We start from the raw sequence: 22,796 nt of genomic DNA on the forward strand, positions 1-22,796 counted from the left end.
AGTGCCTTGTCCAGTCTATAAGCACAACCATCTTTGAAAACACAAACTCATGGGACTTCCTGGCAGTCCAGTGGTTAAGACTTGGCCTTCTAATATAGGGGGTGTGGGTTCGACCCCTGGTCGGGGAGCTAAGGTCCCACATGCCTCGCGGCCAAAAAACCAAAACATAAAACTGAAGCAATATTGTAACAGATTCAATAAAGACTTTAAAAATGGTCCACGTTAAAAAAAACCTTAAATCCAAAACACAAACTCATCACGATGCTCCTCTGTTGAAAAGGGAATCCTCTTGTACTTTTGATGAGAATGTAAATTGATACAGCCACTATGGAGAACAGAATGGAGGTTCCTTAAAAAACTAAAAATAGAACAAGCATACGACCCAGCAATCCGACTACTGGGCATATCCCCTGAGAAAACCATAATTCAAAAAGAGTCCTGTACCACAATGTTCATTGCAGCTCTATTTACAATAGCCAGGACATGGAAGCAATCTAAGTGTCCATCGAAAAATGAATGGATAAAGAAGATATGGCACATATATACAACGGCATATTACTCAGTTATAAAAAGAAATGAAATCGAGTTATTTGTAGTGAGGTGGATGGACCTGACGTCTGTCATACAGAGTGAAGTAAGTCAGAAGGAGAAAAACAAATACCGTATGCTAACACATACATATGGAATCTAAGGGGGAAAAAAATGTCATGAAGAGCCTAGGGGTAGTGTTAGAAGCCAACCTGGAGCCTCTGTGCCATGACAGGGTCATAGAACAACATTCCAAGACAGCGCTGCAGGGCAGTGCTGTGCCCAGGAAGCTGACTACATCTCTTCTGAGCTGTTTTGTCATTTTGTGCTTCTGCCTTGAAAAAGTATATGGGGGATTTGCCCCCTGTCCCAAGCTTAACCGTGTAAAACATCCTCTTCCCTGTCCCAAACCAAAACCTACGAATTGGGACTTTTTAACAACACCCCCTGGCTGGTGGGAGAAAAAAACAAACAACCTGGAAATGTAGGGTTGTTTCTATGGAAAACACCAATAATAAAAAAAAACAATGGCCCTACATGGGAGTAATAAATGATTATGGGTATTGTTGGTTCTGGTATAAGGATAAATTAATCATACAGAGCCAACTGCCAACATTGGAGAATTGGTGACTCGTCCATTCAGACAAGGCTTCTTGCCCAGAAAAACACAGTGATAGATTGAATTGTGAAATATATTGTAGATAATTTAGGGATACATTGTTAAGACTTGTCCATGCGGACCTCTGCGATACACAGGAAAGTTCAGGAAACTTCCTCCTTCATAATTTCTTTTAATGGCTTGTTACATATTAGCTTGGCTTTGTTATTAGTACAGATTGAACCTACTCTAAGAAAAAACAATGATGTTTTGAGAACCTTTAGAATTATTTTAAAAGTACATATAGAAATATTAGGTACAATCTATTATAAATATCTTCTGAGGTTTTAGCTACGCACCTGATGATGTAATGACTTAGGGTATATAAATCTGACTGTGAGAAAATAAAATATGAGACCATGCTTGCACATACAGAGTGTTATTGATTTATTTAACCTCCCCTCGCCGACGCTGTCCATCCCTCGGGTATTCCTGGACCTGCAGGAGCCGGACTCCCGCAGGGTAGGACGGGACTAAAACACAGACCTACTAGAGCATGGACTTGAGGATATGGGGAGGGGGAAGGGTAAGCTGTGACGAAGTGAGAGAGTGGCATGGACATATATACACTACCAAACGTAAAATTGATAGCTAGTGGGAAGCAGCCACATAACACAAGGGAGATCAGCTCAGTGCTTTGTGACCACCTAGAGGGGTGGCATAGGGAGGGTAGGAGGGAGACGCAAGAGGGAAGAGATATGGGAACATATGTATAGGTATAACTGATTCACTTTGTTGTAAAGCAGAAACTAACACACCATTGTAAAGCAATTATACTTCAATAAAGATGTTAAAAAAAAGATGCGGCACCTCTATACAATGGAATATTACTCAGCCATAAAAAGAAACGAAATTGAGTTATTTGTAGTGAAGTGGATGGACCTAGAGTCTGTCATACAGAGTGAAGTAAGTCAGAAAGAGAAAAACAAATACCGTATGGTAACACATATTTACGGAATCTAAAAGAAGAAAAAATGGATCTGAAGAACCTAGGGGCAGGGCACAAATAAAGAAGCAGACGTAGAGAATGGACTTGAGGACACGACGAGGGGGAAGCGTAAGCCGGGACGAAGTGAGAGAGTGGCATGGACATATATACACTACCAAATGTAAAACAGACATCTAGTGTGAAGCAGCCGCATAGAACAGGGAGATCAGCTCGCTGCTTTGTGACCACCTAAACCGGTGGGATAGGGAGGGTGGGAGGGAGACGCAAGAGGGAGGAGATATGGGGATATATGTGGACGTATGGCTGATTCACTTGTTATAAAGCGGAAACTAACACACCATTGTAAAGTAGTTATACTCCAATACAGATGTTAAAAAAAAACCTTCCATGCCTTCCCTTTCTTCTTAAGACAAAGGTCAAAATTCCTGGCATAGGGACTGTGTCTATCTTGTTCAATTTGTCCCCCAATGTCTATAATAATGCCTTGCACATGGTAAGTAAGTGCCCAGTACCTATTTGCTGCCTGACCGAATACATGAGTGAAAGAATAAAAGTCCCTCCGTGCTTGGGTCTCAGGCTGCCTTTCTGCCTCATTGTTTTGTCTCCCAGCCTGGTTATTGGATCTCCATCCACAATAGTCTTTTTCGTCGGTTTGATATACCGTTCTGTCTCCTGACTCGTGGCCTTTGCACATACTTCTTCCTCTCTTTTCACTTAGTTATTCCTATTCATCTATTTTCAGGGAAACCACCTAGGCCCCAAACTAAACCAGACCCCTGTGCTATATGTTTTTCTATTTCCGTGTCATTCTTCTGCACAGCTCTTACCACAATCTGCCTGTCTTGCCCACGTACTGGACCATCAGTTCCAGGAGAGCAAATCCACAGCTGGTGTGCTTAAGTTATCCCCAGCACTCAGCACACTGATTGGCCCATTGCACACTCTAAAAATATTTGTTGAATGAATAGCATAGTGCCTAGCAGATAATTGACCAGTGATGCTGTGGAAGGAAAATACTGCACAACCTAAAAGTCGAGAGGTATGTTTTATTCGACAGACATTCTGAGCACTTCAAGCTTGGGACATAGCATCCCAGATAATGTTGAGAAACTGTTCTGAAGTGGCAAGGAGCGGATTGGGGAGCCACGATATATAGGAGTTTCTGCAACAAAAGACCAGGTAGTTGGAACATGAAAAGATTACTGTTAATTAAAGAAAACCAGCTATCTCAAGTTAAAGAATTTAGCGCCTTTGTCTGTAGGGGAAGAAGCAAGAGTCTGGGCTCACTGAAATCATTCCTTTGATGTGCACCTCCACTGCCTGGGGCCAGTGTCCTGTGCTGTCTCATCCTGAGTCTCCTCCGGGTGGTGCACCGTCAGGGCAGCCATGTGATGGCTTGATGGCTGCAACATCCTTTGTTTACTGATATGGCAGGCAATATTTTAGCTCACAGTGGCAAAATTCACAGTAAAAACAAAGAAAAAAACAAACCAAGACAAAAACCAAACAGTAGTAGCACTTACTGAGCACAAACCTGTGAGGCAGACACTATTATCAACCTCATTTTACTGAGGAGGAATCGGAGGTGTACATAATGTTGTCCAGCTCACTGCTCTGTGCAAATGCCCACCCCGGATCCATGATCTGTGCCTTGGAGGAGAAGTGGGAGGCATGGTCACACGGTGAAACAAAGGAGATGCCTCGGAACACGTTCTTAGAAGAGCCGTGGGTACCGTAGGCACCTTGACCTGTCTTCCAGTGCTGCAGGCACCTTGACTCTGGCATGAGCTCTTCCTATCCTTCAAAGGAAGAGCTTGTGCAAGAGTCATCTGTCCCTCAGGAAGCAGCAAACGGATGCTAGAATAACTAGGAGGGATTTGATCCAAGAAAACTGGTTTATGTCAATTCTTGATTCTCACAAAGTGAGAATTCACATTGGGAAGTTTATCCTTATTTATTAAGTACTCTCAAGCCTTTAGCCACTCCTAGAAAAAAACAGAGTCATACACTTTCATACCTAGAAGAAACAGTAGAGATCATCTAACCCTAGATCCCTCTCCATCAGGAGTCCTTCACATTTCAGTGCCACAGAGCCCTCCGTAGTCTAGAGAAGCCTATGGCTCCCTTCTCAAACAAGGGTTTTAAATCTATAAAATAAAATATACTTGATTACAAAGGAAGCCAATTAATTATATTGAAATACAGTTACTGAAGGAGTTTTAAATGTGATGTAGTAGTAAATTTGCTTCTCTATTAACACACTAAATAATAGGATCTACTAGTACCATTGACTTTGAAATGGTGATGAATGTAATTGCTGTTTTGGATGCCTACCACAATTTTCATGTCATGTGAAAACAGCTATGATTTCTATTGGTAACAAAATCACAGGTATTGCTGCTACTCCTACTATATGTTGTGGCCTGCATTTTTACAACTGAAGGCAATACTCAATTGCCGTTAGAGCTTAGTGACAATGAAGATGTAATCCTTTTCCCATCCAAGTCCATGGTTCCCTTGGAGAACCATGGGGCTCAGGTTAGGAACCCCTACTCTGCAGCATCCTGGTGGCAGCTCGAACATCTTGAGTAACAGAGCACTCAATATCTCCAAGGTGTCCAGTTCCTAGTTCAGTCTCCTTTAATCATTATGAACTTTAGGGTGAGATAAATCTAGAAGCAGTCCCAGCTTTGCTGGCATGTTAGTCATGTGACCATAGCTATTTAACCCTGTGGACATCGGTTTCTTCATTGTAAGAATGGGAACAAGATGACAATTACATTAGAAAATATGCAAATGTCTCAGAGCACAAAGAGCACATAGGTGATTTTAGCAATATTTTCTTCCCTTTGGTTTCAGTGAGTTGAAACCCACCTTTTTGAAGTTTCCACCTAATTTTGCCCTAGCTCTCCTCTATGAAGCCACACAAGTCATGGCTCCTCACATACTTGAAGACGGCTCTATCCCGCCCCTCTATTGGCTGTCTCCATGTGGTGATTCTGTTGCTTCTCTGAGTAAAAGCAACTCTGAGCATATGGCTGGGAGTTATCTGTGCTGCTGCCCATTCCCAGAGAGACGTGTGAGGGCCCTGAAACAGTCATCATGTTAGGATCGATTTTTCCTTTGGAAGGCACTTCCTGTAGGATCTGTCCTACCTGTCTTTACTAAGCTCCTGTACTTTTTTGTTTAGGTGGTTCACGGGCACGTGGTCAGAGTGCTCTGTGTCTTGCAGTGAAGGATTCCGCCGTCGGCAAGTGACCTGTAAGCGCACGAGAGCCAATGGGACTGTGCAGGTGATGCCTCTGAGAGCATGTGCCCCCAGAGAGAGGCCTCTGGGAAGAAGACCCTGCCCAGTCACCCGTGTGTTCAAGGGCTTATTGAACCAGGGAACCAGGGAACGCTGACCAATCCAGTGTTTTGAAAGTATGATCATCTAGTATAATCATCCAGTCCCCGTGGTCAAACCCATGCATCAAAACAATGAAATTTAAAAAGAGACTTCCCTGGCAGTCCAGTGGTGAAGACTTCGCCTTCCAGTGCAGGGGGTGCGGGTTGGATCCCTTGTCGGGGACCAAGATCCCACATGCCTCGCGGCCAAAAATACCAAAACATAAAACAGAAGGAATATTGTAACAAATTCAATAAAGACTTTTAAAATGGTGCACATCAAAAAAATAAAATACACCCATGCATCAGGGCCCCTCCGCACGGGGGAAGAGGAGAGCCCAACTGCTGCGTGACAGTCATGAAACTCAGCTGCACAGGGACCTTACCACACCGCGCACAGGCTGGTTCACGGGACCTTCTTATCCTCTTAGGGGCCTCTCTGTTGTCATTAACACAGGCTGCAGGGACCAAAAGTTCCCCTCGGCCCTTCTGAAAATGTTCGGTAATGTTAGTGCAGGAAGGTATTTCACACTTTCTGCATTTCTGCCCTGCAGGGCAGCAGTTGTTGCTGTTGGGAGTCATTGTGCTAATTCTCTTAGGTCATTTTTCCCTTTAGTTGTTCTGATTAACTCCGAGCACTACATGGTTACACACTTGTCTAACTGGAAAATGCACAGCCCCAATTCTGTGCAGGGAAGACGCAAAGCAGAGTGTGATACATCCTTCTGGAGCATCAAGTTTATTAACTAGAATTGGAAGAACCAAGGAGTTCTTGGAACAAGAACTATCCCTCCCCCACCAACACGGAACACAGAAGACTGGGGGAGGGGAGACGTGCCACAGGAATGACAGTCCAGTCTCTGAAGTTTCACCCAGGTGAGGGTTGAGGGGCGGACCTGCAGCCACCGTGGCCTCTCTGTTGCCCTGGCTGCTCCGGACCATCCTCTGAGCTGGCCAGGGTCTTGGATACGATGCTTCTGAAGGCCGTGCAGAGAACACAGTCACCTTCCACTGGACCGGGTCCCAGGGAGCGCGGCGGCCTGACCTTCCTGCCTCGGTCACCCATGGGGTTCAGATGGGCTCACTTTATTACGACGCCTCTTGCTGGGCAGCTGGCAACAACCACCAAGATGCCTTTTTAAAAAGTTCCAGACTGTCCCAGCCACCCCTTGCTTTTTCTGGCTGTGGCCAAAGGGAATGGATGAGGACATACTCTCAGGCTGTGCAGCGTGGGAGGACCTTCCAGTGTTGGACACACGCAGGGGGTAGCTGGTTCCCGCTGGGGCTCCAGTCCTGCTGCTGGTGCAGGGGTATGCTCCAGGGCCACACTGGTGGGCTGGGCTGGGGGTGGCAGTCCTTGAGTCCAGGCTGGGTGGGGGACAGGCAGGCTCACTGGTCTTCTGCCCTGCCTGCTGGTCTTCCTGCTCTTGCATATTTTCTCCCTGGTGGAGCCGCCTGGTTTCCAGGGTGGACAACTCAGGGCTTGGAAAAGGCTCGAGTTCATTGCCACTGAGGTCCCCGGAGGAGAAGGGCCCTGCAGCTATGATGGAGGACCCCACCATTGGTTTCTTGGAGCTCACACTGCCTTCTCCTCCGTCCTGGATCTCGTCCCACATCGAGTCCAGAATCCTCCTCACTGTCACCTCCAGGTCCTCTTCACAGGGTGGCTGGAGTGGCTTCTTCTGGCCCATATTCACCCATGGGTGCTTCATGAGGTCAGGTAAGGTGCCTCTGTCACTGGGCTTGAGGGAGATCATTTTTTGTAATAAACTCCTTATCTCCACAGACAGGTAATTTGGAATGGGATATTGCCCTTTTAAGATTTGCTTCCGCAGCTCCTGCACGTCTTTTCCCACAAAGGGACTGGACCCAGTTACCATGTTGTAGAACACTACTCCCAGGCTCCACACGTCCGCCGCAGGGCCACTGTACCTCTGCCCCAGCAAGAGTTCCGGGGCAGCATACGCGACTGTGCCGCAGAACGTGTCCAGTTTCCTGCTGTCATCACACTTGTTGCTGAAGCCAAAGTCTGTGAGTTTTATATTCATGTTGGCATCAAAGAGGAGGTTCGGTGGCTTCAGGTCCCGGTGCACGATGCCCCTCTGGTGGCAGTGTTGCAGAGCAGAGACCAGCTGCTGGAACGGGCCTCGGGCCTGTGCCTCTGTCATACGGCCATGTATGTTCAAGTAGGTGTACATGTCCCCACCACTGAGGTACTCCATTATTAAGAACATTGTCTCCTTCGTGTCAATCACCCCCAGCAGTTTTACAATATTGGGGTGATTCAGAGCCTTCATACTGTGCACTTCCCGGAAAAGTCGCTGCTGGAAAGTTGAGAAGCTCCGACGCCTCTTTTTAATGACCTTTACAGCCACCTGTCTCCCGGTCAGAATGTGCCGGGCCAGCTTCACTTTAGCAAAGCTGCCTTCGCCAATGGTGTGGAGGATCTCATAATCATCAATATGAGCCTCCTTGTCAGCACAGTTGGCTGTGAGGCCCTGCATACTTGTGACCTAACTACACTGACTGACAGCACTAACTAGCAATGCTAACTATCCTAACTAACAACGCTAACTATGCTAACTGTGCCAACAGCGCTAACTACTACTAACTACACTAACTATGCTAATAAAGTATTAACTATACCAACTATGCTAACTATACCAACAATACTGACTATGCGAACTGTACTAATCTAGCAATACTAACTAAAATTAAGATAAAAATGAGAAAAAGAAGAAAGGAAGAAAGCAAAGCAGAAGAAATGGAAAAGAAACACCAAAAAATTGAGAAGAAAAAATTTAAAACTCTTAAGAAATAATACAGAGAGAAAAATAAAGAAAAATGAGAAAAAGGCAAAGAAGAGAGAAAAATAAAAAGGAGTAAAGAGGAAAAAAAATCAACAAAATGGCAGAAACAAGGAAAAAACAAGGTAACTGTGGGTCCAAGGCCGTCAGGTCACCAAAAGCAGCTTCCTGGGCTCTAAGGACCAAAAACCTGGTCCCAGCTGGGCTCCTATAGGGCTTCTGTGAAGTTCATAACAGTGGTGCACTGTGAGGTCAGAGCAAGAAATGGACCCATCAAAGCTGGGGATAAGCCACAGTGGTTTTCTCACTTTTTGAGTTCAAGGCCCCTTTACACTTAGGAAAAAGGATCCCAAAGAAATTTTTCTTTACTTGTGTTATTAGATATTGGTATTCACTTTGTTATAAATTAAAATCTGTAGGATACTTCAGTGGCCTTTTTATTTCTAGTTTGAAAATGTGTAATAATTTTAAAGACCTCGTAATGTCTACACTTGAAATATTCAATTCCTTTTCCTTAAATTCTGGTCTCAAAATATGTTACAACTTAACTGACTTCACAATACTATACAAAATGTTCTGTTGCATAAGACCCGATAAGGTACGTTATGAAAGTCTATGAAGCTGAGAGAAGAATTGCCGGGAAGGTCATGAGCAGATTTCTCATCAGGAGCCTCGGAGGCCAGATGGCATGGCTCAATGTACTTGAAGTGTTGAAGGAAAGAAACCGTCAACAAAGAATCCTATATCTAGCAAAACTTTCCTTCGAAAATGAGGGAGAAATAAAGACGTTCTCAGTTAATCAAGAGTTGAGAGAGTTTTTAACCACCAGACCTGTCTGCCACAGGGAATTCTTCAGGTTGCAGTCAAGGACCCTGGACAGTAACTCAAAGCCTTATGAAGAAATAAAGACCTCTGGTAAAAGTAGATAGACGGGTAATGAGAAAAGCTAGTACTATCATAACTTTGGTTTGTAGCTCCACTTTTTGTTTTCTATTTGATTTAAGAGACTAATATATAATAAAACACACACACATACAAATCATCACCTTGTTTCTAATACTGTGTTTTTTAATTTGGGGGAAAAGTCTGATTGGTCTCTAAGATGAATGTATGTGTCCGACCTCAAGGATTGCATTTGGAAATCATAGTGTCTCTGTCTCCAGTACAAAGGTTAATAACCAAGGTCGGGTACCTTTGAATGCAGCAGCTCAATAACAAGCCACAAGATAGATGGATTTGAGGCAATAGGGACAAGAGCAGACTTCAAGAAAAGGAGCAGAGGAACACTAGTAATATGTGCACAGAAGTCTCAGAACCGGTATTCCAAATACCACCTTGAATGCTATTATAATAAAAAATACCTGGGAAAAACTGCTTAAGAAATGTGTAGTAGACCCTGTCTTAGTCTGCAGGGCACCATAAGAGAAAACCATAGATTGGGTGCCTTAAACGGCAGAAATTTATGTTCTCCCAGTTCTAGAGGCTAGAAGTCCAAAATCAAGGTGCTGTCGGGGTTGGTTTGGGTCAGACTTCTCTTTCTGGGGTCAGACTTCACCTTCTAACTACATCCTCACATGGCCTCTTCTCCATGCACACACACACAGAATTCTGGTGTCTCTTCCTCTTCTTATAAGGATACTATTCCTGTCAGATTAAGGCCCCACCCTTATGGCCTCATTTAACCTCTAACCTCCTTAGAGACCCTATCTCCAAATACAGTCACACTGGTGGTTAGAGCTTCAATATATAAATTTTGAGGGGATAGAAACGGGTCCATAACATTATGCCCTTTGGTCCCCCCAAAATTTACGTCCTTCTCATGTGCAAAATACACTCACTCCATCTCAATATCCCCAGAGGTCTTAACCCATTCCAACACCGAATCCAAGTCCAAAGCCTCATTAAATTTCACCTGATCAGGTATGGGTGAGAAATGACACATAAAATTAACCATCACAGAACCTATAAAGAAAACTGTAACACACTGTTGAAACACATAAGAGAAAAGTTGAACAGTCCATTCCTTTAAGTGAACTGAAACATGTAATTCCAATTCAGATTACAGTAGAATTCTTTTTTCGGAACTTAACAATAATTTTGACATTCATATGGGAGAATGAGTGAGGACAAGTAATTTTTAGAAAAGCGAATTACTAGAGGTATAGAAAGACTTTCCTTATCTGATGTCAAAGCATGCTGCAAAGCTGTTGTAGTAAAATAGTGCAGCATTAGTACAGGAATAGACGTGAGTCATGGAATATAATTAGAGTACAGAAACAAACCCATGTAAAATGAGTTTAAAGTTCAAAGGCAGCTCATCATAGAGGGAAGAATAGTTCAAAAAAAATAAATAGTATAAAACTACAGAAAGTTTTTTTTCCCAGACATTAAAGATCTAAATAAATGAAAAGACATCCTATATTTATGGATCAAAAGACTTAATATTATTCAGATGACAGCACTCCCCAAGCTGATCTACAGATTCAACACAATCCCTTTCAAAATCCCAGCTGCTTTGCAGAAATTGACAAGCTGATCCTAAAATTCATGTGGAAATATAAAGGACTCAGAATAGCCAGAACAATCTAGAAAAAGAACAAAGTTGGAGGGCTCAGACTTCTCAATTTCAAAACTTACTACAAAACTGTAATAATCATGAGAGTGTGGTACTAGCATAGCATAGACACATAGATTGATGAAAGAGAGTTGAAAGTTTGGAGATAAATCCATGTATCTGTGTCAACTGATTTTCTGCAAAGGTGACAAGACCATTCAATGGGGAAGGAATAATCTCCTCAACAAATGGTGCAGGACAACTGAATAGCCACATACAAAAGAATGAACTTGGATTCCTAGCCTACAACATATATAAAAAATTCAGTCAAAATTTATCAGAGACCTAAACTTAAGAGCTAAAACAATAAAGCTCCTGGAAGAAAATGTAGCCATAAATCTTCATGCTTTGGATTAGGAGATGGTTTCTTAGATATGACACCAAAACACAAGCTACAACAACAACAAAAATAAATTGGACCACATCAAAATTAAAAACTTTTTTTGCTACGAAGGACATGATCAAGAAAGTGGACAGCCCACAGAGTGGGAAAAAGTATTTTAAAATCATATATATGAAAGGGAACTTGTTTCTAAAATGTATAAAGAGGGCTTCCCTCGTGGCGCGGTGGTTGAGAATCCGCCTGCCGATGCAGGGGACACGGGTTCATGCCCTGATCCAGGAAGATCCCACATGCCGCAAAGCGGCTGGGTCCGTGAGCCATGGCTGCTGAGCCTGCGCGTCCGGAGCCTGTGCTCCGCAACGGGAGAGGCCACAACAGTGAGAGGCTCGCATACCACACACACACACACACAAATGTATAAAGAACACTCAAACTCAATAATAAAAACACAAATAAACTAATTAAAATATTGAAAAGGATCTGAATAGACGTTTCTCCAATAAAGACTTACAAATGGCCAATAAGAACAGGAAAAGATATTTAGCATCATTAGTCATTAGCGAAATGCTAATCACAAAGAGAGATAGTAGCAAGTGTTGATGAGGACATGGAGAAATTGGAACCTTAATACTTTGCAAACGGGAATGTAAAATGGTCTAGCCACTTTGGAAAACAGTCTGACAGTTCTTCAAAAGGTTCAATGTATGGGTTACCATATGACCCAGTAATTCTACTCCTAGGTATGTAACGAAGAGAAACGAAAACAGGTTCACACAAAAACTTGTATGTGAATGTTCATAGCAGCATTATTTATAAGAACCAAAAAGTGGGAATAACTCAAATCAAACCCATAATAAAACTTCAGAAATTGGAAATAACTGACCGATAGATAAATGTGGTATATTTGTACAATGGAATATCATCTGGCCATTAAAAAGAATAAAGTACTAATATGTATTACAAGGTGATGAACCTTAAAGACATTATGGTCAGGGAGGGAAGGCAGATACAAAAGACCACATATTGTATGATTCTCTTCATACGAAGTGTCTACAATAGGTAAATCTCTAGAGAAAAAAGTAGCTCAAGAGTTAGTTGTCTAGGCCTGAGGGGGAGAGGCCATGGGAGGAATTGGGAGTAGATGCTAAAGGGGACAGGGTTTCTTTTGGGGATGGTGATAATGTCTTAAAATTGATTGTGGTGATGGTTGCACAACTCTAAAAACCATTCAATTGTATACATTAAACAGTGACTTGTACAGTATGTGAATTATATCACAATAATGTTAGGAAAAAAAAAAGACTGTATGAGGGAAATTGGTCAACTAATGTAAGAAAAAAAAGTAAAATGAGAGCCCAAACTCACATACATCACGCTCATCAGAATAAATTCTGACTTGATTAAAGTGCTCAGTGGAAAAGTAATTAAACTGGACTGGACAGGAAAGACCTTTTCAAGCATAAAACAAATTACAAGAAAAATTAATAGGTGTTATGAGTACAGAAAAATTTAAGAACTGCATGTCAAAATATGTTTTTTCTGTAATTGAACTCACCTCAACACAGAGCCTTCATTTTTGCTCTGAGCAGGAAAACCCAAACCTGCCCATGGCTTATGGTTTTAAGCACAGTCATTCCTGAACCTAAGCCTGGTCAATTACAGACAGATTGGCCCTGTCCTTTCCCCTTCTGCCCACACGTGGTCTAAGTTTCTGCGGGAAAAGAGGAGGAAAGGAAACTTCTGGCTCTGAAGGAGGCCTGTCTGGTCCTTAGAGCTGGGCTTCCATCCTCCCTAACTTCCCTTGGGGACAGCTGACCCCCTGTAGCTAGTCCTTAGCAATGCCGCCACAGCACATGGTTTTGGAACCCCAGAATGAATGAGCTCACAACGTTGTTTATACTGCATTGTGCTTTTGTTCCAGTGTCCTGGACGTTGCCTGGGTCGAGCTGTGAGGATGCAGCAGCAGCATCATATAATTTGTCAACACCTCAACTGTTCTGAGTCCGGCTGTGATGACAGGAGGTACCGGCCCCGCCCTAGGGCAGCACACAACCTCTGCCACCTCAGTAGTGACTATGATCGCCTGAAAGTGGCATCATCTGTCCTCTGTACCACCTCTCATAATGGACAGTTACTACTAAATTATGATTTCTCATGGTGCCATCCTCAATAGTATGTATTATACCAAAATACACATTAACATGTACTATTTATCATTACAAATTATTTGGATGTTCAACATACAGAGACACCCCAAAGAGAAAGGAAAAAGTAGCATTGAGAATAGACAGGTATCTTTCCCTCTATATACAAAGCTGATGAAGCCTAATAATATTTCATTTAGGTTTACAGATTAAATCTGTAACCTAGTGTTTTCAATGAACTATTTTATTCCTTTGTTTAGAAACTGTTTGATTAGGACGTTGGCACAGAATAACGTCCAACGTTATTAGCAGAGAATAAAATTTACTTTAGCAGAGAATAAAATTAACATTTATCTCGTTAAGGGGCTTACACAAGAAAAAAAATGCTTCCCTCTTTTATAGAAGTCTGAGCTGACAGATTATTTAGGGATAGAAGAACTTTGTTCCCTGAGGTCACTCAGAGGTCACCCAGACCCCTTCGGTCTGGCGACTCCACCACCCCAGAGGAGCGTGCTCCAGCCAGAGAAAGTGAGGAGAAAGCCAAGAGGGAACACTAATGGGGAAATTTGGAGTTCTACCACTCTATTCTTGTGTAACCTTGGACTACCTAACCTCCTGATCTGCACAGTGGGGTGTCCATGTGAAATTCTGGTTTAGAGGTTTGTTTGGTTTTTTTTTTAATTGAAGTAGAGTTGATTTACAATGTTGTGTTATTTTCTGCTGTACAACGAAGTGATTCAGTTATACACATACACATTCTTTTTTAAAAATATTCTTTTCCATTATGGCTTACCATAGAGTATTGAATATAGTTCTCTGTGCTATCCAGTAGGACCTTACTGTCTATCCATTATATATACAAACGTACATCGGCTCACCCCAGCCTTCTACTCCATACCTCCCCCAGCCTCCTCCCCCTTGGCAACCACCAGTCTATTCTCTTATGTCTGTAATTCTGTTTCTGTTTCATAGACAGGTTCATCTGTGTCATATTTTAGATTTCACACATAAGTGATATCGTATGGTATTTGTCTTTCTCTTTCTGACTTAACTTCACTTAGTATGATAATCTCTAGTTTCATCCATGTTGCTGCAAATGGCATTATTTCATTCTTTCATATGGCTGTGTATTTTTCCATTGTATATAGGTACCACATCTTCTTTATCCATTCATCTGTTAGTGGACATTTAGGTTGTTACATGTCTTGGCTATTGTGAATAGTGATGCCCTGAACATAGGGGTGCATGTATCTTTTTGAATTATAGTTTTCTCTGGATATATGCCTGGGAGTGGGATTGCTGGATCATATGGTAATTCTAATTTTAGTTTTCTGAGGAACCTCCATACTGTCTTCCACAATGGCTGCACCACCTCACATTCCCACGAACAGTGTAAGAGGGTTCCCTTTTCTCTGCACCCTCTCCAGCATTTGTTATTTGTAGACGTTTTAATGATGGCCATCCTGACTGGTGTGAGGTGGAACCTCGTTATAGTTTTTATTTGCATTTCTCTAATAATTAGCAATGTTGAGCATCTTTTCATGTGCCTATTGGCTATCTGTATTTCTTCTTCTGACATATGTCTATTTAGGTCTTCTGCCCATTTTTGGATAGGGTTGTCTTGTTTTTTGTTGTTGTTGTTGAGTTGTATGAGCTGGTTGTATATCTTGGAGATCAAGCCTTTGTCGGTCACATCATCTGCAAGTATTTTCTCCCAGTCTGTAGGTTATCTTGTTTGCGGGAAGTTTTGATTAATTGGTTTAGTGTGAAGCACTTAAGCAGCCTGGGTCATAGAAGATGCTCACTCTACGGCTCTTCCTTCCTCCTCCACATCCTGAGTATTGCTGGAGAAAATGAGATGACCTTGACAATTGGCTCTGTTTCTACTTTGAGCCTTCAGTACGGTTTGACAATGTAGGGTCAGCTGCATTTCCTATTCCCAAAACAATTCCAGCCAGAACCATTCTCCTCGAATGGAAAATGTTTGGAACAGCTGCCCTTATTCTCAACAGAAAACCCAGTTTCCAATTTTGTTCGGAAGATGGGAGACCACACACAGATTGATATGTATCATCCCAGATGTTTTACTTTGCACGCTCAAAGATATATTTATATTACAAACACCTACGTGGTTTGAGCTTTCTTTACAACATACTGGCTATATTTTTCTGAAACTTGTTTTTTCTACTTATCAATACATTATAGACCTTTTTCCCATCCGAGTACATGAGTCACTTTATTCTTTTGAATTGCTGTACTTGAATTACCTCACTCCATTGCTAATGGACATTTGATTGTTCCAGTTGTTTCCCTATTACAAACAAATGCTGCGGTGAACATCCCGGAACATCTTTATGCACAAAGGGTAATATTCTTATGGGATAAATTTTAGATATGGACTTGAATTGACAGTAATGCTCATTTGGATACTACTAAATTACCATCAAAATGTCTATACCAACAATATATGAGAGTCCCCCTTTTAATCAACTTTATATAGGTTTTCAATATTTAAAAAATTTTGCCAATCTGATGGATGAAAAAATATATCTTATTGTAATTTGTGCTTTTCTGGTTACTTTTGGCTCTTTGTATTTTTTTCTCCAACCCATCCACTTTTTTCCATCTTTACCACCATCACCCTTGGCCAAGCCATCCAACTGGTCTCCCTTCATCCATCCATGCTCCTTTCCAACCCAGTCTCCCTACTGCAGCCAGAGTAATCTTTTCCAAAATGCAAATCTGATCATACCACCACCACACCCCGTCTCCCTGCTCGATTAACATCACTTTAGAGGCTTCACTTGCTCTTAGAGAAAAGGTTGACTAAAATCCACAATGTGCCCTATAAAATATTGCAAGGTCAAGTCCTACTTCCCTGCACAGCCTCATTCGAGACCTCACTCTGTCTCACTCTTTGTGTTCCAGCCACTGTCCTTCTTTCAGTCCCTTGGATATGCCATGAACTTTCCAACCAACACAAGAAGCAAGAAATAGAGAGGATAAAAGGCACGGAAGGATCTATCAGGAGGATATCTGATTAAGTGGGATTTTAGAGAAAGAGATATGGAAATGAAGTGAAAGGGCAGACATAAAAGAAGTAATAGAAGAAAAATTCCTAGACCCTGAAGGGGGAAAAGAGTCAAGTTGCCTTTCATTTTCTCTATGGTTTCTGCTTCCTCCAGGGTTGGCTGTTCAGCTTTTAGTACTAGTGTCCTAGTACTTTTCTTTCATGCTGTTAGTTTTCCCCAAATATCTGGTGGTTTATGGAAGAAGGACTAGGTTAGTTGAGAGAGCTTCTGTGGGTTTCTTTTGCAGTTTTCTGGCCTCATTTTCCCCCACAGACCTCTTCTGCTGACTGGGCATGCTTCCTGTGGGCTCGCTGAAGGTAGGTGAGGTACTAGATCTCACTTTACAATGCAGTGGGCTGGCTGGAGACCCCCAGTTGCCATAGTAGGGCCTCAGTAAATATTAGAGGGTGTGTTACAAGGAGTAACATTATTAGTGGCCACTGGTAGAGAATCAGTGGTGAGCAGGCCATCTGCTAGCCTCTATTATTGGCCCTGGGAAGGGTTTGGGAGGTGTGGCTTCCACTGAAAAGAGTTATAAAGGGAGTGAGAATTATCAGGGTAAACTAGCCCACATTATGGCAAGAAGACAACACAGGGATCTGAGGACGTGCTGGAGGACCTAGAGAGTTTGTTCCCCAAAGAGGTAATTCCTAACCTCTGCCATGAGTCAGAATTCCCTGGGAAGTGTCTTGAAAGATTCTTGGGCCTCAAGTGGCCCTTAATGAATAAGAATCTTTCAGAGGGAGTGGAACCTGGCAATCTATATCTCTTTTGTTCGTTTGTTTATGTTTTCTTTTGTTTTTAATTCTTTCATAATCTACATTTTGTTAAAGCTGCCCACATACCTCTGATAGTAAGCCAGACTTGAAATCTACTGCCCTACAGAATCAGTAGTTCTATCTTGCTGATGATGAAAAGGGTTATTTGAGGTAGGAACAGAGCTGGACTGAATAGGCATGAGAAATTGAGAAAGACTAGTAGAAACAGGGTTACCTTATGATTTCTGCTGCCATGTCTACTTTCATGTTTTACACAGAAAAACACGAGTTCCAATTGTGTGCACAGTGTTGGTGCCCAGACTGTGTCCCCCTAGCTCCGGCCTCCCCATCCCCATCCCTGCCCGGAAGGAGGGGACACTCTCTGCTGGACTGACCTTGCACTCTTTCGCTGCATCCTCAATGACCAGCCTCCTGAGTTTCAGCATCTGCCTTGGTCTCTAGCTCCTTGTGCCTCTCTCATCTTTCATGTTTAGGAAGCTACATAGTTTCTTCTGACTTCCCACCGGCCCTGTCTTCTAACAAAGCAGAAAAAGAGGCTGTATTAGTTAAGGTCCTTTGGGCTGGAAACAACAAAAGTCAACTTGGAATTAGTTATACAAAGAGGGTGGGAAATATCTTATTAAGATAGGACCACCATTCTCACATAGAACAATTTGGCATCTTATCAAACGTTTTCTTTGAGTATTCTTGGACTATTTCTTCAACTGTTCTCAGTAGAAAAGCTGATCTCTGCATAGGGGATGGCTGAAGAGTACTCAGTCTCTGCCCTCTTGTCCAAAGCAACTCAACTTCTCGCCCCCCTGAGGTTCATACCCACTGGAGAAAACAAAAACCCTGCAGTTAAGCGGACACCCTCATCCCTTTTCCTCTTACAAGTCTTATCAACAGCTTGATGGGACAGTATTAAGTAAACCCTTTAATAGAGTCTCCCCCTAACTGGCTAATCAAACTATTGCTTCCAACTATGTGTAATAGTCTCTTAGAGAAGTTCAGGTGATCAGAATTTTCTCCATCTAATTACATTTCCAGTGATGTTTCAACACTCCTTACGGATTATGTGCACTGATAGGGAGCCTTTTATAGGAACACAAAAATGTCTCGATCCAAAGGGATAATGCCGTGACACCTCAGGAAGGACTGTAACCAAGAAATGAGGAGGAGTTATTTCTCCTCTCAGCTCTGCAGCTCCGTGTGTGTCTGCTTCACTCTTTGTTCTTTCTGAATGTTATTTTACTGTACTTCTCTGGCCCATGTGGCAGAGTATGGCCACCACTACTCCAGCCTTCAGGTTTATATGTCTTGTTCCAGCAACTTCCAGATTCCTGGGAGAAAGACAGTGATTGAACTAGCTCAGGTTAGGGTCCTCTTCCAGTCATCTTAGGGGACGGTGAGACATTCTCATGTGGTACAAATACATCAGTTCCAGGAGCCCTGCCTTAGGGAACAAGAGCAGATACCCCAAAGTGGGTGCACTAAGGTGGCTCACCATCCAGGGTAAATGTCTTTTCAAAAATCAGAGGGGATTCAACAGGCACATGAAAAGATGCTGAACATCACTAATCATCAGGGAAATGCAGATCAAAACCAGAATGAAGTATCACCTCACACCTGTCAGAATATCTGTTGTCAAAAAGACAACAAGTAATAAATGTTGCTGAGGATGGGAAAAGCCAACACTTGTACACTGTGAGTGGGAATGTCAATTAGTGCAGCCGCTATGGAAAACAGTATGGAGACTCCTTAACAAGCTAACAAGAGAACTACCAGATGATATAGCAATTCCACTCCTGGGTATAAATCTGAAGAAAATGAAAACATAAATTCAAAAAGATATAGGGACCCCAATTTTCAGAGCAGTATTATTTATAATAGCCAAGATATGGAAACAACCTAAGTAACCATCAACAGATGAATGGATAAAGGAGATGTGGTACATATACAGTGAAATATTACTCAGCTATAAAAAATGAGATTTTGCCATTTGCAGCAACATGGATAGACCTGGAGTGTATATATGCTTAGGGAAGCAAGTCAGACAGAGAAAGACAAATATCATATGCTGTCACTTATATGTGGAATCTCAAAAATAAAACAAATGACTCTAACAGAAACAGACTCATAGATTCAGAGACAAACTAGTGGTTACCAGTGGGGGGAAAGTCATGGAGGAGGGGCAAGACAGGGCTAAGAGACTGAGAGGTGTCAACCAGTAGGTATAAAATAAGTAAGGTACAAGGATGTAATGCACAGCACAGGGAATATAGCCAGTATTTTATAATAACTTTAAATGGAGTATAAAGTATAAAAATATTGAATCACTACATTGTACACCTGAAGCTAATATAATATTGTAAATCAATGATACTTCAATTAAAAAAATTAAGTAGCTACTGTGTAGGGTAGTTGTGAGGATTAAAGGAGTCAATCTATGTAAAGTATTCGGAAAATTCTCTGGCACATGGTTGTCAAATAAATATACACATACAGTGGACCCTTGTTGACAACAACAAAACAGAGGGCATTACTTTCTGTTCTGTCTTAAAGGAGAAGGAGGCTAGAGGTAGACCCCTCTTCCCAAAAGGTCTTTGTTAGCTCTCACCACGAGTTAAGAGTGTGTCCTAAATGTAAACTAGAGCACTCCTCTTAGCAGAGAAGATTGCTCACAAACAAATTCATACTCATACCAGAATCTATTTCAAGTGCTTATTTAACAGAGCTTACAGTTTGTTAACAAATGTGTCATTCTTCTCTTCCTTGCCTAAATCGATCTGCTCCAGCTCATCAGGAGACTGTGTCTTTTGAGGTGCGTGCCTTGATGTGGTGCTGGAGGCTCATGGAAACACGTGGTTTGCTCGCCTCTACTGAGGTTGTGATTCCTCCACCACTTTGCTTAGTCAGCCAGGAGCAATGCAGATGAGTTTCCTGTTGAATAAGGTCCGAATTGTCAAGCCTTTGCTATATGGAAAGTACAGTACAGTAAAAGGCTTGATCCCAGCAAGAAGTGACACCCCACTTTCTCCTGTTGTCCACTTTTTTGTTTGTTTTTCTCATTTCAGACCCACCTTTTGGAGGAACTGCTCGTCGGGGGCTTGTGACGCATGTTGGCGCGCAGGCCCTTGGAGACCCTGTACGTCAGCCTGTGGTCAGAGCTTCCAGTCTCGGAAGGTGGACTGTGTCCACACGAGGAGCTGCAAGACGGTGGCTGAGAGATGCCGCGAACCGGGGAAGAAACCCTCTTCCTGGCGGCACTGCCTGGGGCCTTCCTGTGATAGTACGTACCCCTCTCAGGTACTGTGACCACCCCGAAGCCTTGTGCAAACCGGACCGCATGGAGCCAACCTTGTCAGGGTCTCGCCCACAGGGCTGTTCTGAACGGATGTGGTATCTTGGGACATCAGGAGATTAGCTGCTTTGATGTGAATGCAACTTAGTGTTCTTTAGAGAAAAAAAATAGTTGCCTGAGTAGAGTGGTCGGTGGTCTTCTAAGGAGCACCGGGAGCCTCTCCACAGCCTCTTTCTGCTTTGGAGTTTCAGCCCCTCAGACGAGGCTTCCTTGGATGGGATTGGGCAGGTGTGTAAATGCCCTGAAGTTATGTGGAAATGGAATCATATATAGTTTTCTAGGGAGAGGTCTATAGCTTTGATAAGTTTTCCCTGGGGTTCATGACACCCCAGAAGCTAGTGCTGTTGTCAGCACTGGGAGGAAGAGGTGGCCTGAAGGGCTGTGACGTCCCCGGAGGGCATCAAGAAGCCACTTGGCCCAGCTAAGAAGTAAGTCCAGGGCACTTCTGACTCCAGTGCCAAGCAGTGGCCCTAACCCAAGCCTAGCTTCTTTGCTTCCCTCTGTGATCTCAGTTTCCCGCTTTTCATAAAATCAAGCATGTTTTTAAACTAGGTCTCTAATGTGCTATGTGTTAAATGGATATATATATATATGTATTTTTTTGCAAGAGGCTGCACAGACACAACTCACTACTGTACGTTTGTAAAGCATCTTAATTTGTGTTCATTAGACCTCTACAAACAAAGGTGCTGTCAGTCATGTCAAGAAGGATAAAATTTTAAAAAAAAAAGAAAAAAAGAAAGAAGGATAAAACTTTGCAGGGGGGTCCTAATGCCACTGTGAAGATGAAACAAAATGTAAAAGCTCTCTTCCCCATGTAGCTGGCACAAAAACATGTTTTTCTTTACAAAAAAACCCTCTAGAGTCTACAATCAGAAGATGCAAAATCACCACTGTTAAAATTTGGGACTGTCATTTCCTCATGGCCGGTTTTTAATTGAAACTCTTTTAAATGATACGTTCCAGGACTAACATAAATTACTGTAGCAGGCACACCATTGCACGTGGGACCTCATCATGTCCTTCTAATCAGGAAATCACCAAGATCACCTGTGCATTGTCATGAGTTGCTTCTTCCTGTGATTTTTTTTTAACATCTTTATTGGAGTATAATTGCTTTACAATGGTGTGTTAGTTTCTGCTTTACAACAAAGTGAATCAGTTATACTTAAGCATATGTTCCCTTATCTCTTCCCTCTTGCGTCTCCCTCCCTCCCACTCTCCCTATTCCACCCCTCTAGGTGGTCACAAAGCACGGAGCTGATCTCCCTGTGCCATGCGGCTGCTTCCCACTAGCTATCCACCCTACATTTGGTAGTATATACATGTCCATGCCACTCTCTCACTTCGTCACAGCTTACCCTTCCTCATCCCCATATCCTCAAGTCCATGCTCTAGTAGGTCTGTGTTTATAGACTATTACAGAGTATGACATCCTGAAGGCTTGAGAAACACGGCAACTGATGACTTCTCTCAGTTGTAGGGTTGCAACAGGCTTATAAGGCATTTACATTTTAGAAGCTCTGGCCAGTAGTTGTTAAGATGTTGGCTCTAATGGCATTTTTATGGACCCTTACGTTTAGTCTGTGAAAAGGAGACAATCGCTCTGGACAGGCTTGTGACCCTGACTGATCCAGGCATCCTGGGGGAATGGCATCTTGTCCTTGCTCTCAGAGAACTTAGGGAAGAAAACACAGAGGAAACATTGCTGCCATTTTCACAACTACGGAAATGGATCTGTGACCAAATGCGGCATCTTGGAAATTAAAGGAGAGGGAAAGTTAACCTCTTCTACTGATTTTGAAGTATATTCAAAGCGTTCTTTTAAGAGCTGTGAATGAGACTTTTCTCAGCACTATTCTCTTGCACACAAACAGAAAAATCAAAGCCTTGTTAGACCTAATTTATGCATAAGATAGAATTCCTAAGGATTTTTATTTTGGAAAAATTATGAGAAAGTAATCTAACAATGAAACAAACATGATAGCTGAAAAGAGCTGTTTATAGTAAATAATTGTTTTAATTTGAACCGATTTTTCAGTAAATCCAAAGTGAATTAGGGTTAGGCTGGAAGGTACAGTTAGGATGAGGAGTTAGAGTTAGGATTTGTTGAATAAGTTTAGGGTTCATTTTAGTTTTAGCCTTGGGTCAGGTGAGAAAAATGGAGGTTAAG

The 22,796-nt window shown here is 42.4% G+C and overlaps 1 protein-coding gene across 6 annotated transcripts in view; it reads right to left on the reverse strand.

The window, feature by feature from the left end:
* LOC131765356 (stabilizer of axonemal microtubules 2-like) overlaps positions 1-22,796 on the reverse strand; it is a 115,800-nt gene that overhangs the window by 76,467 nt on the left and 16,537 nt on the right. For 4 of the 6 annotated variants that reach the window (XR_010835485.1, XR_010835487.1, XR_010835488.1 and 1 more), the window contains exons 5-6: positions 20,002-20,202; positions 17,655-17,795 (exon numbers count right to left, since the gene is read on the reverse strand). The gene's annotated coding sequence lies outside the window, so the exon portion shown is untranslated. Of the gene's footprint in view, positions 1-14,100; positions 15,275-17,654; positions 17,796-20,001; positions 20,203-22,796 lie in introns of those variants that run through there. The other 2 variants (XM_059078899.2, XR_010835486.1) reach the window with 2 other exon arrangements.

This window comes from Kogia breviceps, chromosome 11 (assembly GCF_026419965.1).
Source record: "Kogia breviceps isolate mKogBre1 chromosome 11, mKogBre1 haplotype 1, whole genome shotgun sequence".
Classification (NCBI taxonomy): Eukaryota; Metazoa; Chordata; class Mammalia; order Artiodactyla; family Physeteridae; genus Kogia; species Kogia breviceps.